Source organism: Branchiostoma lanceolatum, chromosome 19, assembly GCF_035083965.1.
Source record: "Branchiostoma lanceolatum isolate klBraLanc5 chromosome 19, klBraLanc5.hap2, whole genome shotgun sequence".
NCBI classification, from domain to species: domain Eukaryota; kingdom Metazoa; phylum Chordata; class Leptocardii; order Amphioxiformes; family Branchiostomatidae; genus Branchiostoma; species Branchiostoma lanceolatum.
This window is the reverse complement of record NC_089740.1, coordinates 7,106,699-7,114,847: the sequence shown is the minus strand read 5'-3', so window position 1 is coordinate 7,114,847 and position 8,149 is coordinate 7,106,699. Positions and strand designations below refer to the sequence as shown.

General features: G+C 41.8%; 1 long non-coding RNA gene across 1 annotated transcript; it reads left to right on the top strand.

The window, feature by feature from the left end:
* The first annotated feature begins 2,965 nt into the window (after positions 1-2,965).
* Positions 2,966-5,253, top strand: LOC136424931 (uncharacterized). Its single transcript, XR_010753952.1, has 3 exons — positions 2,966-3,184; positions 3,529-3,582; positions 4,404-5,253. It is a non-coding gene; the product is annotated as an uncharacterized lncRNA (long non-coding RNA).
* The last annotated feature ends 2,896 nt before the right edge of the window (positions 5,254-8,149 follow it).

Sequence of the window (8,149 nt, the reverse complement as noted above, 5' to 3'; positions counted from 1 at the left end):
TTGCACCAGGCAATTACAAAATGATAGTTTATACACATGTATAAGGACGATTATAGAAAAAGACAAAACGAAAAAGAATTTCCATAATCTCTTGCCACCCCCAAAAATGTCCCAACATCCTTCCTTGTACATCCACACAGTACTTCTATTCTGTCATCTTTTGATGATTGACAAAACTATATAAGACACTCTCACATCAGGAACTAGTATGATCTGAATATGATATTACTAAAAGTAATAAATATCTCCTGTCCAGAATATGTTAGTCGGACATTCATTTGAAAAAAAGAAATGAAAAATTGACCAATGTAAGTAAGCCAGTGACACCCTGGATAGAGTACATTTTTGGCCTGAACATTTTCACTGAACACATAAATTATCCATCTGTAAAATAGTGTTATGGAGTATAAACATCGGAAGGATTCTGTATGAGTAAGAAAGCCCTATTGACAGTGATAAGTCAAGATGACAAGTAGATGTAACCTTGTGCCATGTGTAATTATAATATCCCTGCCTTTAAGAGACACTTGGTGTTATACACATGCAGGTTGGAGATTTCTGATAAAGAAGTATCAAAACTGCCCAGTTGTTGTCTGTTTCTCTGGAGTTGTTCTATAGTTTGTGTGGATTAGCCTCCACAGCAGGCGTACCGGGCCTAATGGTTACAGGCTGGCTGCGCAAATGACCCAGTACAAAAAGAAGTCTTCAGCAAAAGGCCCAGAAAGCCTGCTGTGGAGGCTAGTGTGAATGGAGTGATTGCAAACAAGTGCTTTGTACAGAAGAAACATTTTGAAATTGTCTTGCACTATAGAATTTATTTTCTTTCACCCTTTGTTTTTTATCAGTCTAGTAGAAAAAAATGTCTAAAAATTGTTATTTCTAATATTCTACAGCAGCTGATTTTCCTACACATGACAACTTTTGGTGTAATTACTTGTTAGTGGCTCTGTTGACTGTTCTATTGGATATTGAATTTGTTTCACAGAAGTAATGTAGAAGAGTAGTTTTGCTCAATAAAGCTGGAACGTAGTGTTTAAGAATGGAAAAGGCAGAAATCTTCCACAAACGAGAGGTTAAAAAACGAATGATGAGGTAAACAGTGCGTTTATTGTTGAAGAAAAACCCAACGCTGAAATGTTAGCTATGTAAGCTGTTCAGAACGGTCTATTAGCGTCGCCTAGCGGAACAAATATGAAACGCAGCATATTGATACTTGTCAGAGCAACGTTTCTACGGCATGTAAAAAGCGCCCTCCAGTGACCACTTTTCATAATGCAGGTGATATAGACAAAAACTCGTGCGCTGGCAGCCAAAGGCTCCCGTTGAATGACAGTACGGGTCTTTTACTTCTAATTGGCTCCTAGACCTTGTTGTTGACATGCTATGTGACTATATTTCATGATTGGCAGCTTTATGGTCGTTTGTTGACAGACCACAGTGCCGACAAGGGGTTGCTGTTCATGCTTGAGTTGCCACCTTTGATCACTAGGGGGCGCTTCAATACCGTGGCAATCACCGCGATGTTGACCACCCTATTCATAATCTGAATACGGACGGTGGTGGCGATTGCAGTGACGGACGATTGCAACATTGAAGATGAACACATCCTTCAATAGAACCCTGATTCTGTTGCATTTTGAAATAAACCCTGAAAGAATGCAGCAGTTTTATGTTTACCAGCATTATAAGGCTTTACTAATGCACATTTTTGCCACACTGGGGTAAGTACAGGTCACAACAAAACAAACTAGAGTTCCACAACCTCACATCTTCACCAAATGATTCTAACCTTTATGACTGACATATTAGAGTGTTTCTCATTGATTATAAATCATACCAGCTGGTTTTTAAATTACCTCATTAGTCATGCAAATTAGAATATGATACAAGGCAACACTTAAGCTATCTATCTACCAAACATCTTGATGATGCGTCAACCCCATCTTGAGTTATAGTATTTTCTCATTAATTATGCAAATAAAGTCTTCATTTGCATAGTTGATATCTTTTAATATTTCTCTCTTCCTCGGTTACGGCGGATGCATACACTTTCCTCATTAAGTATGCAATGTAGGTGCCGAGTCGCATAATAAGTATCTAATTATGTCAATCAGTACTCAAGCTATGTAAAGTTACATACCAAAAATCATGACTATCCATCAAGCCCTTTTTGAGTTATTCCCCTTCAAGGTCTGAAGCAAAACCTGCTCCTGCAGTTCCAAGAAAGGCGCTAGGGGGCCCAAGCCTATACCACTTACTTTCTACCAATAAACAATCAGGACCATAGCATGTCCTGAACACGAGATATCAAAACAGGAAGTTCCACTGCAGTAGTTTTGGGAGTCACTAGGGGGCCCAAAATCTAATCATTTCCAAGTCTCATCAAGACGGTAAGACCTACCCACAAACAAATATCAAGACAATCCATCCAGGCCTTCTTGAGTTATGCTGGTCTTCTACACACACACACACACACACACACACACACACACACACACACACACACATACATCGAAAACATAACCTTCTTGGCAAAGGTGATAAACGTGTGATGAACGTCACATGCCAACGTAACTGTACAGGTGAATATCGGCACTACAGGTATCCTAAGGCCCTTTTTACACACACGTTTCCATTAATCTCGGAGCACACTCCGAGTTTGCTCAGAGTATTCGGCGCCCACTCCAAACCCGAGGTTAGAAATTCTTGTGTAAACCAAGCCTTAGGCAGGGTTTCTTTTTTTATTCATCAGTTTTACACGAGTTTCTTACTTTGAGTTGATAAGGTAAAAAGGTCACGAATAATTAGAAAAGGATTTTGATGTGACGACTTCGTCAGCATGTCTTTAATCAATTATATCCTACCTTCGTGGCCAATCAGAGACGCCCCTTGCCTAAATTACCTCACGTGATATTCAAATCTCCCGCCGCGATGACGTTAGATTCACCAGGTGTTGCATTCCTGCTGTAGCGTGGTCCGTGTGTGCACGACGTGTCCAAAAGTTCCAACTTTCGACATACAAAACTTGCTATTTTCTCACATTTTTGCGGACATTTGTCCACAAAAATTGCGGAGAAGGGCTTCTGGAATACCATGGGCGAGAATGGCCGGGAGAGCTTGCGGAAGAGCTTGGAAGGGCCGTCGGATGGCTTTGGATTCAAACATGTGACGCAGAACCTTACAGGTAAGCCTACAGAAAATTTTTCTTGGTGTTTTCGACGAAAAGCGTTAAGATTTGTCAGCAAAGCAATACAGTGTGGTCGGCAACTCGTGTCTTGTGTATTTTTACCGTACAGTTGAAACTGGACATAACAAAGGCTTGTGAAAATAACCGACGACTTTTTGGAAATTGATGAAACTTGAACAAGGGCGCGAGAAACTGTACTGAAAGTTTTACAGCAAAAATGTCAAGCTGAGGCATTGAGAATTAATTGTCAACACGTGGTTTATGGTAATCACACATTCAACGGGATCATTTGATGTAACGTTACATATATTTATGGATATCGTCTTTGTTTTTCGCCGCAGTCATAGCTGGACACACCACAAACAACACTGATTCTTCATTTTCAAGCCAAACAAGTGAGTAAAAATTTCTATTGTGTAACGTTACATTCTTCTTTTGTTGTTTAGTATATGACAGCGAGCGTTTTCGACCACGGTTGGCTTTTTTTGCTATGTTGTCGTTTGTGGAAGTATACTACTAGTGTATTTTTCTCTTGTTATACGTCGTAACACTAACACAGACTATTTTTACGACTCTTTTACGACGGTTAGGTGAGGCTGTGAATATCGAAACAGGAGATGCCTCTTAGTGTGTCGGCAAAAGCTTTAAGCGCCACTGTTGATAGTTTGTTTCATTCATATCACGAACGTTTAAAGTTAAATGCAAGGAATGTTGAGCGAAGTGGTGGGCTGGAGATACGCACCTGGTTTCTTGTCATGTCATTTGCATAATTATGTATGAGTGTAAACACGTAAATAGCGCCATTCATTGTGTGTTCCTATGACGTGGAAAGGTTTGTAAACCTACTTGCCTTTCACTGTCCAGTTCTATTGGCCTATTTACCTATCTGATAGAATGGTTGAATTTTCGACGTTTGAATATGCAACCTGTATACGGCTTATTGCTGCTGTTATTGCCTGTGGCCGTGCAAAGAGCGCATCCAGTTACGTCATCCTAATTTGCATACAAACTTCAGTGGCGATATTGTCATGGCAACACAAACTGTCCGCCATATTGTAAATATTGAAATATCAGAATACAGTGAAACATTTGAGCTATAGGTACGGAATTCACAGATGACGCCACATTAATGCGCTCTTTTGCGTTTTCCTCATTGACATTTAATGCCTTTACCGAAGTTAGAATTTTAAGACTCCTGTTGTGTTATTTACTTCAGGTAAAGCCATTGGATAGATGAGAATGTGAGCGCCCTCGCCCTCCCCACCACTCACTGATGGATTTCCGAATCTGCTGCATATGCGTGATCTCCTGGATGCCATACAGACTGCAAAATTAATTTCCAAGCAGATGTAAGGATCCGGCTCATTCTCACTGACAATGGTTCCTGGTTCCTACCTGTTGCCATATCTTTTATTATCTTCTCTAGTATCGACCTTTTGTAGTCATTGGTTTCCTCCGGATCCTTATATCTGCTTGGAGATTATTTAAAATCAGGTCAGTTAAATTTACTTTAATTTCTATCCATCACAATCTTTCCCCTACTTATTATTATCACCCCTTCTTTTCCCCAACCCACTCCTGCTTACTCCACACCCTAGTCCCGCTTGCTCCACACCCCACTCCCGCTTGCTCCACATCCCACTCCCGCTTGCTCCACACCCCACTCCCGCTTGCTCCACATCCCACTCCCGCTTGCTCCACATCCCACTCCCGCTTGCCCCCTACTCATGCCAACATGCAATGCGCTGCTGACAACATTTCCTCGTCCCCTGCGCATGCGACATCGTGTGAAGCTATGTAATGTAAATGTACACGTGGACGTGCGAGCTTATATACAGTAACTCCGTACAAAGCAGACATGTAATTTGATTTAAAGCTTATATGTTCTTTGATACTCTGAATGCGCTCATGCAGCAGTGCCGTCTCAACTCATAACTCAAGAAGTTGTGAACAGATTTTTGATATTTGGTATGTGGGTAGGTGTTGACAAAACAAAGACCAGTTCAGAAATTTTAGAAATGTATGTGACGATTGCCAGATAATAAAGAATATACATGTACAAACTGTCTTAGTTTGCAGACTTTTATTTTACACTGAAGAGGCTACGAGATACGTTGCACCTTCTAATGCATCGTACCATAGTAAATAAAGTTGTGTGCACACCAAGGCGTCGGCTTCTTTCATCATAATAAATGTGTTATATGCACATACTTTTATGATATTCATATTCATGCTGAAGAGGTAAATTATTTTAACATCCCTTCCTGAAGACTGCAACCCTTACACGATGAGCGACAACAGCGGGGATTCGAACCTCTGACCTCTTGGTCCAGAGGCAGGGTCTCAACATTGCAAAACACGCATTCGCTGACCTTTGACATTGATCTTTAACACAGCATCACACTCATATATACATCTATATGTCTCAGCAGTCATTGTTAAAAGAAACTAAAAAAATCCTTCGACATTTCATTTGTCTGATGAGAAAACGATGGTATATCTGAAAGTGAGATACTCTCAAATTCAATCACATTTTGGACTTACATTTCTAGTGGAATGCAGATTCTGTGGTAGAATTCAAAGTTAGTTCAAAAATGCTTTTCTAAAAACAACTTCCATGTCCATCTGGTTTCTCTTCGATTTACCACTTACAGGCCTTTCGCCATCCACTTAAATCTTCCGTCACCTGTTGTGGTTCCAAAATCAGCTAAACGAAGACGAGTATAACGAGAAGTTAGAAAGTAGAGGATACAAGATGCCCTCTTTATGATGTATAGTGTTTTTCACAAACATGCAAATCAACTTGCTGAGGAGTTAAATCGCAAGGTGGAAGAAAACAGAAAATGTCGATCACGTGACCAGTGCAGGGCATTCGGTCTCCTGGGTTACAGTACCGGGATGGACCCTGACTGCGAACATTGCCTTGACAGATGAAAGGAAAATCATAGGCGGAAGACTGTGCAGTCCTACAAGATACTTGCCTTCGTTTCGGGTGGTTCTGTCGAGTCATATTCAAATTGTACGCCGTTTTCTTGTCCGTGCAACGTTGCTAGAGTTTAGAGCCATAGAGCAGAGTGATCATATCTATTGCTGTACATTTACACAAACGCAGGGGTTATCACCATCACGGTGTGGGATTGTGACAATGATCCTCCCAACAGGCCATTATTAAGGGCCTAAAGTGCAAACAGATTGGACTATTGTACACCACCGAGTCCTGCATGGACGAAGTCTGGACTGAGCGGACACCCAAATTGTATGCCTTGTTTACAGGACTATGATGCTGGTGCGGGCTGCTTGCCCGAAGGCTTTGAATAGCCGACATTTGGCTTGCAGCAACACCAGGGCTCCTTATTCCCAAATTGGGGCTGAAATACATAGTGCCGGCGAGGGGAACGTCAGAGCAAAGCTCCGAGGCATGGTGGTGTAGTTTGCACATAATATGAAAAGAGAGCACACCCCAAAATGTTCCAACGTTGATGTACAGTAATAGATATGGTTACTGTCTCTATTGTTCTGATCGCTAGCACGTTGTACGTACACGAATACGGTGTACGATCTGGGTTTGAGTCTTCAGAGCCCCCTCCACGGAGGTAGGTATTTTCCAGGACTACACTATCTTTCTCTTATGATTTTTCTCTCATTTGCCGATGCAACGTTTGCAGTCTGGTTCGTTCCCGGTGTTATAACCCAGGAGGTTGGATCCCTGCACTGGTTACTTGCCTGATCTTCTCTATTTTCTCCCGCCTTCCGGTTTTACTACTCAGTAAGTTGATTAGCATGTTTGTGGAAAAGACTATGGATTGTAATGGAGACATTTTGTGTTCTGTACTATCTAGCTTCTCGTTATACTCTTCTTTGTTAACTTGTTTTATAACCACAATTGAAAGTAGTGACTTAAGATGTTCGTAGGGAGAAAACGATCTATGAGTCATGAGGTAATTTGAAGGAAACTGCCATGAAGGTTGTTTTAGTTTCAATCAAACCTATTTAGACCTCAAACATTATTTTCTGAAAACGAAAAAAAATTACAAGGGGAACAAACAATGAGTCTATACCATTTTTCTCAGCTCTTCCTTGTGTAGAGCAGCCAGTAGAGCAGTCAACTGTGTGCACGCAGTAGGTTATGTGCTCTATTGTTGGTGATGGGCTGGATCTATACCAGAGTGCAGGGATATAGGCTCCCTCTACCTCCCTAGACTTGTCGGGCAGGTACCCAATTAAAGTCGTGTTGTTTCACCTGGTTTGGGCAGGTGCCCAATTTAAGTCATGGATGTGTTGTTACACCTGGTTTGGGCTGACATTTCTGTCTGTTCTAGCTCACCTAAACAGGTAGGCAATGTAATGTCATTGTCATTAGGGATGGTCATTTGGATATGTAAATGTAGGCGCACTGTGCACGCAGTAGTCAGTATTAAGTAATGTGCTCTATTGTTGGTGATGGGCTGGATCTATACCAGAGTGCAGGGGATAGGCTCCCTCTACCTCCCTAGCCTTGTCGGGCAGGTACCCAATTAAAGTCTATTGTTGGTGATGGGCTGGATCTCTACCAGAGTGCAGGGGACAGGCTCCCTCTACCTCCCTAGCCTTGTCGGGCAGGTACCCAATCAAAGTCTATTGTTGGTGATGGGCTGGATCTTTACCAGAGTGCAGGGGACAGGCTCCCTCTACCTCCCTAGCCTTGTCGGGCAGGTACCCAATTAAAGTCGTGTTGTTTCACCTGGTTTGGGCAGGTGCCCAATTTAAGTCATGGATGTGTTGTTACACCTGGTTTGGGCTGACATTTCTGTCTGTTCTAGCTCACCTAAACAGGTAGGCAATGTAATGTCATTGTCATTAGGGATGGTCATTTGGATATGTAAATGTAGGCGCACTGTGCACGCAGTAGTCAGTATTAAGTAATGTGCTCTATTGTTGGTGATGGGCTGGATCTATACCAGAGTGCAGGGGATAGGCTCCCTC